Genomic DNA, 8,914 nt, shown 5'->3' with positions numbered 1-8,914 from the left:
GGCAGTGCTGAGTTAATAGCTGGGACTCAGTATTATTAGAGGTCCTTTCTGACCTAAACAATTCTATGATAATTCTGCTCTGGGTGGAATTTCCAATGCAGCAGCTCTCTGGCAGCTCCTTTTAGTTCCCAGGGGAACTGGACATCTACCGCTTCCCTGCCTAAGCCCAGGGCTAACAGCAATGTTGTATTTTTTCCCCATTCTGCCCAAAAGAGAATTTTAAGTTAAGGGCCCCTTTTTGTTACCACTTGTAAGTCTAAAAAGAGTCCATAATAACCAGTGTAAGTTTTCCATGTTAATAGAGAGTCTGCACACAGTAAAAGAGAGAGAGAAGAAAAGAAGAAAGAAAGGAAAGCAAACAGGACCTTGATTCCACTCACTGCAAAACTTAAAAAGAAAAATTGTCCTCACTTCACTCATATGACAAAAGAAAGTGCTCTGACACACACAATCGCCCTCTTACAGCCTTTCTTTCTATTTTCCTGATGCTGTTAAAGACTTTTGTCTGTAGTCAGTCATCCTTGCTGTAAATTTCTTTAAATTGTAATTGGGCAGTCTTCCAGATTCAGAGGGACCCCTTTGCCAGAGGAACTCCTGGGGACATAGCCCAAACATAGCCCCTATTTTGTGACATTGAGGACTGATAAATTAATAGAGAACTGACTACCAATATGATTCTTTGTTTGTAGCAGAAATCTTGTTCTACCAGCAAGTTTTTAAGGAACCCCATTACAAAATTTGTACAGTTGTACATTCACGTTCCTGTATTTAATTTTCTGTCAAAAAAGGCTCCACATTTAAGGTCATGGTCTGTGTTTGTGTGTGACACTGGGAATTTGAACCTTCACCTGCTACCCGCCTTCTTAAGGATCACAAACATAAGCACAATTTAAACCAATTTCCCCCAATCAGTTTAATTTTTCACTCTCTCTGCATATGTGCCTCTTAGTCACATGCAAAAGCCCCACTCATAGCAGGCTGGAAGGATGGGTCAAGGCCTGTTTTATTGACAAGCAGAGCTGGCCTTGGTCACTCCTCTTCTGCTGGCAGCCAGCATTGCCTGCAGCCAGCTGGGCAACCTTCTGGTGTCCTTTGGCTTATGAGAGGAGAAGGGGCAGGGCTGACATTAAGGGATGGGACCTATCTGTTTGGGACAGCAGAGGAGCTGCCTGACAGCACTTCCAGCTGTCCTTTGGATAGCAGAAGAGTTTGTATCTAAAGTGTGTTTTGTTTTGTAGCCCACGCCCTAAGCTCAGCCCCTCTCCTCCCCATGTCAGAGACTTGATGTGGGTGTGCCAGGGGAAGCAGTGTTAGCCCAAAGTGGTCATAGCCAAATTTAATCACCTGCTTCAGTGGGCTGAGCAGGGCACAACAGTGAGGTCTGCACCCTTGGACAAGGCTATCCTTCACCCAGTGTGCTACAAGCCCTCAAAGGGTCAGAAAACTGATGGCTTTGAGGTTTTCCTCTCCTCTTGGTGGGATATCACGGTCAATGGGTAATGCCTGATCTCTGTGGTATCATAACCTTCTCTCAAGCTGTTTTAGCCTCTGGCTTGACAAATCATGACTGGTTTTGAACTCTTTTATTACAGCAAAGTTGCATCAGCTCACCTCTGCTGGCTTCTTGCACTATGCTAGGGAAAGGTTCAGCAAGAGTTGGCACTATCTTTCCGTCCTAGGTTTGAACCTTATTTTAAATACAAATATCTCTCCTTTTCAACATAGTCAGGAAAGATAGGGTCATCTTTATACCTGATATCTCAAGCAAAGCAGTGGGCAAATATCAAAGATGTTAAGGCAAGGCAAACATACTCCTTTTATGTTTGTGGGCAGCACTAATGACACAGGGTGAAATTTATCCTCTTATCAAAGGTCAACACAAACCTAGGCACTACTTCAAAGGTGCATTGATCCTATAACTGGCTCCTGGCACTGAGCTGGATTTCACCAAACTCTAAAACATATGAGAACTCATAGATTTTATATATCTGTGAAAAAAATAATTGAGTGTGTTCAGATACAGACATACTTAGCAATCCACAGGAGCTATCTTGATTTTGCTAGGACAGTGAATGTTTCTTTTGTCTTGTGTTCACATATTTTGGACAATATTTGTGAGCTAGCTGTTCCATCCTCCCACTTAATCAGTTAAAACACTCATATTCTTTGCAAATACACAATATTTACTCCAGCTTTTTGTTTACCAAGAAGAAGCTGACAGTCCAGTGACTGAGTGTTTAGCACTGCAGGAACTCTTTGGTTTGAAGAAGAAAGTAATAGTTAAAGGCATTCTTTCAGGTCTTAGTGAATAATAATAACTATCTGATGTTTCCTGCAGCCATTGCTTGAAGATGCCAAAAAGATCTTGTAGACAGGGAAAACGTGAAAGTCAAGGGAGAGGGCAGTAAAATCAATGTAGGAGCAAGTGAAAAACTGGTGCCTCTTTGTTAGTAGTCATACACATAAATGTGTCGCTGCAGAGGGGGCATGGAATTTTTGTGTACGCTGCAATTATGGTCATGCTGGGTGTGAACATATTCATTGTAAATACTTTAAGAGAAGATACGGCATCTGCACTTGGAGGGTTTTTTTCTTTCTTTTGTGTTTTCTTTATGTGGTTGTATTTGAGGAGGGTGTGCTAATATTTACACTTTGAGGAACAGCATCAGAATGCCTGGTATTTACATCTATGAGCAAAAATAATGACAACACTTCACCTAATTCACAGTAGCTTCATGTGCATTAGTCACTGGTCCCTGTGTGCTCTAATTATAGACTGCCTTAACATTGCAAATACAGGTCATAAAGCAAAGACTTTACCAAAGTTGCTTTGGTATTTCTTTTTTACTTGCTAGGCTAATAGACAAGATGTTTTAAGTACAGATCTATGCTTGAAGTTGTCTTTTTCTTGGAATGTGACTGTGGCACTTAATATGATAGCAGTAGTATCAGATGAGATGGATTAGGAGGTACTTTGCTCAGGGTAGGTGAACCTACCTGGCAGTGTGCTCTTTAGTCCTGAGAAAATCAGACTTTTTTTTTTATTCACGGGAGTAAGACATAGTCTTTTCATAGCTGAGCTGTATTTTTTTAACCTGAGTTGTTCTAAATATATAACCAAGGGCAACTAAATCCCACGTGCTGTGGCTCACTGTACAAGTTATAATTTATTAAACTGTTATATTCATGAGATTATGTCAGAATTCTTTTGTTCTGTCATGTATGTGATTGCTTTGGGGGCACCAGGAGGTCAGACTATGACAGTGTCAAGCATAATTATTTTTTGAATATATTCACACCCCCTGCAAAAGCCAATCTTTGTTTGGTTTTGCCTTATTTAATAGTGTATTCCTTAGTTTACTACCTTTGATGAGGCTTTCTAAGCTTCAACTGAATGACTAAAATCTGTAAGAAACACGGATTCTCTGGAGATGGTATTATGACATAAAACACATGGAATAAAATTTTTGTATTTCCATAAAAAATTCAAGACATAATGTTTATTTTTGCACATTGATGCAGCTATCTGTATGTGCTAGTGCCCATGGTGGTAAACACACAGTAATGCATATTAACTTGTTCTTCTGAATTAGTGATTTTATATATATAGAATAAACTAATAATCCCCCACTTTATAATAAATTTGAAGCTTATAAAATGTGACAGTTACTGATGTTCTCCACCAGTAGATTGGAATGGTTTGCCTCAATATAGTGGGTACTATTTGGGTGGCAGGTTTACACAGTGAAAATATTAATAGTATCTCTGAAGAGTTAATACTACAATGAGGGGGACAGGTGGAAACACTGTGTCTGTAAGTGGAAGACCAGGGCTCACAGCCAAACAGAGTTGAATTGTGGTAAACTAATATGTTGTCACCCATCCATTGAATCAACATAATTGACCTTCTGTTTGTTTCAGCTTTGGGGAAAATAATTTCATGTCGAGTTCTTTGACTGATATCTTGCCCACCAATTTTAATCATTCTTTTTCTATTATCACAGTAAGCTTGTGTTAATAACTATACAGAATCACAGAGCTGTTAGGTTTGGAAAAGCCCTCTGGAGATCATCCAGTACAACCCCCCTGCCAAGGCAGGGTCACACGGGAACACATCCAGGTGGATTTTGAGTAGCTCCAGTGAGGGAGACTTCATGACATCCCTGGGCAGGTGACAGAGTGCTCTGTCACCCTCAATGTAAAGAAGTTCTTTGTGTTGAGGCAAAACTTCTTGTGTTTTAGTTTATGACCATTGCTCCTTGTCCTGTGACTGGGCAGCACTGAAAAGAGTCTGGCATCATTATCTTGGCACCTGCCTTTGAGATATTATATGCATTAAGGAGATTCCCTCTCAGTTTTCTGTCGACTAAGCAAGCCTAGCTCCTGCAATCTCTCCTCATAAGAGAGATGCTGCAGACTCCTCCATGATCTCTGTGGGCTTTGCTGGGCCTCTCCAGTAGCTCCTTGTCTTGTACTCAGGGGCCCAGAATGGGGCACAGCACTCCAGGTGTGGCCTGACCAGGGCTGAGGCGTGGGAGGGTGGGATCACCATCCTTGACCTGCTGGCCACACTCCTCCTGATGCATGCCAGGATATCATTGGCACTGCTGCTGCAAGGGCACACTGCTGGCTCACAAAGAGATTGCCATCCACCGAGACTCCCAGGTCCTTCTCAGCAGAGCTGCCCTCAGCTGGTACTTGGAATTATTCCTCCACAGCTGCAGGACCCTACACTTGTCCTTGTTGAACCTCCTTTTGTCTCTGCCCCATTCTCCAGCCTATCAAGGTCCCACTGAATGGCAGCATAGCATTCAGGTGGATCAGCCACTCTCCCCACTCTCATATCACCATTGAGCCTGCTGAGAGTACATTCTATCTAGGTCATTGCTAAACAAGTTGAATAAAACTGGACCCAGTATTGATCCATAGGGAATGCCACAGACTGCAGGCTTCCAGCTGGGTTCTGATCTCAATCCTCTGAGCTCTGTCATTCAGGCAGTTCTTGATCTACTTCACTGTCTGTTCATCTAAGCCACACTTCCTAAGCTTGCCTGCAAGGATGTTGTGCCAAAAGCCTTGCTGCTCTCCCTCCACTGCCCCATGCAGCCAAGTCATCATGGAAGGCTCTCTGACTGGTCAAGCATGCTTCCTCCCTGGTGAATCCATGCTAACTACTCCTCACCATCTTCTTGTCTTCCACATGCTTGGTGATAAACTAACTAAGTAAATAAATAACGTCTTTGTGCTGAAACATTTGCTTGCTACTGTGTAGTAGCTTGAGTCTGGCAGCTGGTGATCTTTGTTCCCTTCCCTGAGAGGAAAGCACAGCAGTTACTTTGAGGGAAGGCATCTATTCAGCTCATATTTGTGGAAAATCGTAGCAAACCCCCTTATTTATTTTGAGCCCAAACAGTTGTATAAATTCTTCTCAGTGTTTCCCTCACTGTTAATTCTTTTACAAAACTATGATTTTAAAAATAAAGTGTATTTCTCAAAAGAAAAAATCTGTTAGCTGATGATCAGACAAAATATAAGGTTCATACACATATTGATAAAATAAAGAAAATAAAATATACTAAAAAATTGGATCACAATTTTCAGTAGAATAAAAATTTAACACTATATGAAACACTGAAACGGTACTGGTATATAAAAAAAGTCAGTTACAAAAGCCCTATATACCACATACTCATTTCTGGCTTACATCCAATCACCAATATTCCCTTAGAAATCAAAAGGAAAAAAGTGAGTAAGAACCCCTTCCCTATCAGTCAAGAATAGTGATATCTGGGAAACACAAGTAAATGCTGATGAAAGACCAGCAGAATCAAGGAATGTGGGGACTGGGCCACATGAGCATGGGGAGAGTGAGAAGAGAAGGATCAGGTCCTTCTGCAGGCAGGAATGAGCAGAGCAGGCTGAGCAGGGAGGATGGAGAGCAGGGCCCTGGCTGGGTGGGACATGATTTCTAGGAGGCCTGGTGGGAGCAGGGAGGGCTGGTTTTACTGAACCATGCTAATCTTTTTCTAGTGAAATCCCATGTAAATATATGAGGTATGTTTGGCACGTGGTCGGAAATCTGACTGATCATAGTTAGATATTTGGAAAATAGAAATCTGTTTGGTCTAATAAAATAGTTTGGAAAATATTTGCCTCCAGAATTGGGGTAAAAAGTATGATGAACAGACCTCCCTCCCTCTTCCAGTTTCCAACATCACATATAATTTTCTTTTATTTACGTCAACAGAAGGAGATTTCTTTAAAAACTAAAAAAAAAAAGTGCCTGCAGAGAGTTTTGGCTTGTTAGTTGTCTACCTGCCCAGAAAGTACTGTTCACTTTCCTCTTCCTTTCCATATGTGAAATTATTAATCTTCAGCTGGGGTTACCAGCAGCTAAATGGCCAAATGTGAAGTGTTTTGTCCTTCTGCTCCTCTCTGCTGATGCCCATTCAGAGAGTTCTGTTAGCTTTGCAGCTTTCTTTCAAGGCTGAAATACAGGGGCCTATGGCATTGGTAACTGTAGCTCTCATCAGTAACAGAAAAATGAAGATAGCCACTAGAAAAATTCAATTTCATGGAACAGATATTTTCTGTTTTAATGAAAATAACCTTAATGAAATATTGCTGGCTAGCTCACCACTCAAGTCTTCTCTAAATATGTCAGATATGCCATTTTAGTTATTTACCTCTGGTAGAATCACTGAATCATTTAGATTGGAAACACCTTTAAGACCATTGAGTCCAACCATAAAGCTAACACTGTCAAAATTGGTTAGAAGCTAAGTCTCTGCAAAGTTTAGTTTTTATATTAAATCATGTATTTTAATGTTAGAATGCCCCTTGACTCACTAGTATAATGATGCTTCAGGAGCAGCAAATTATTCTAATACATTAGTAAAGTTTCTGACATTTTCCAGCTTATCTTTGGTTACATCAGGAAGGGAAGTGATACTTGTTCTCCTCTCCTGAGTAATTACTTTTTGCATTGCATCTCATGCTTCACTCATTAAGCTCTGAGCTTACTGAGATGACAGATAGAGAGGCTTCTATGTTTTGTTTGGAATTTAAGTATTCTAGATATTCAGATGGTGTATTGACACCTACTTACACATGTATGTATGGCTGTACTTCCATGTAATAGAAGAGTAAATCTTCCCATAGAGATTCCAGTTGATTAACTTCTTGTCCAATATTTGATTTTCTTCTGTTTTTCAAAATATTATATCTACAATTGCTGGAGCTAAGGCTTTAGAATAATTTATTTATAAACCTTGCTATCATATATTCATACTTACATTTTCAATCACAATAATAGGTATTATAGCACTAATCAGAGATGCACCAGATATCTTAATGAAAAGAAAAAAAGCAAAAGAAAATAGAAGCTCATCTAAAAATGAGTTTATGGGTTAGTCTTCAGTATGAGATGACCAGCTGATCATCAATATTGTCCATTTAATATCAATATTGGAGATGACCATTCACATGAAGCATGTGAAATAACTCTTCACTCTTCTTTGACTTCATATAATGCATAAATCTTCTCCAAAAGATATTTCTAAGGTTAGCATAAGAAATTTTACCCTGAAAATATTAAATAGCATGTCTTATATTTTGCTTTCTGTGTCCTCTTTCTTTTCTCTCTCTGTCTAATTTTTTACTGAGTTTACCAATTCCATTTTAATAGGGAAAATTTTCAGTCAAAACTCTAGTCGATTCTATTTAGAGAAAATGTTCTTAAGGACAAAAGTCATTACTGAGGAGACAAAATAAGCTGAAATGGAGGTGGGAAAATAAAACAATTATCAACTAAGAAAGGCCATTGCATGAAAGGATAGTAGAGGTCCACTCCCCTTTGGGAGAAAGGAGAGTAGAAGAGAAAAACATGAACATGAACAAGCCCATAGGAACCCAGAAAGTAATTTGTGGTTAAAAAAGAGGCTATGGCTCACAGCTGAAGTATCCAAAGGCTAAAATTAGTAATAGAGCAGAGGCATGACTGTGAGCATAGTGCCAGAGATGTACTGCAGCAAAAAGAGCAACTGAGACTCAGAAGTGCTGGAGAAGTGTTTTGCTTGAATTCTGTTTTGTCCTGGAGTGAGAGAGCTTTCCTTGCTTTGAGCGAGAGAAAAATCAGAATGAATCACCAGCAAATACCAAATCAACCTCATGAGAGAAATAGGAAATCAAGAGACAGACAGTTTCACACTAAAATAATAAATAGTCTTATTCTTGCACTAGACTTTCCCGGTAGAATCCTCTTTATCCTCATGGCAGACTAACTTCCTTAGTTCTGTACTTCTGAGGAAGCAGCAGTGCTGCTTTAGACTCTACCTCAAGGTCATTTCATGTATGCAGTACAAATTTGGGGAGTGACAGTTCAATATTGTCAGTGCCTTGTCTTTCATGGTAAAGAATAGTTCTGTTAGGAAAGTGATGAAGCAACCGAAGGAACATATTCATCAAATCACAGACACACATGATTTAGATAAGGAGAGAATAAATTTTTTTCTTAAAAAAACAAGCACATCTGGTTACATACAGTGACTGGGCAAAGGCACGTATCATCCTATGTTTTTGAAGATAGCAAGGAAGATTTATGCTCTAATTCTGTAAATCTATGTCAGGCTGCTATAAATTTAGAAGTAATTTGCTTTGATAACTAACTGGAAAATTAATGCAATTCCTAACAAGAAAGAGCATGTTTATAACATAAACGTGCTGTGATAAAATGCCCTAAGAACTAAATATCCTGGAAAGAATTTTAATTCTTATAAAGATAAGTGATTGAAGGAATGCTAATTCTCTCTTTACTAGGAATGATGAAGAATGACTATGCACTACAGCTACATACCAAATGTCTTGAAGAGACTTATTTTTGCAGGAAAGTTTATGAAACTTTTTTTTTTAAAAT

This window comes from Sturnus vulgaris, chromosome 5 (genome assembly GCF_052056855.1).
Source record: "Sturnus vulgaris isolate bStuVul1 chromosome 5, bStuVul1.hap1, whole genome shotgun sequence".
NCBI lineage: Eukaryota > Metazoa > Chordata > Aves > Passeriformes > Sturnidae > Sturnus > Sturnus vulgaris.
This window is presented reverse-complemented; position numbering follows the sequence as displayed.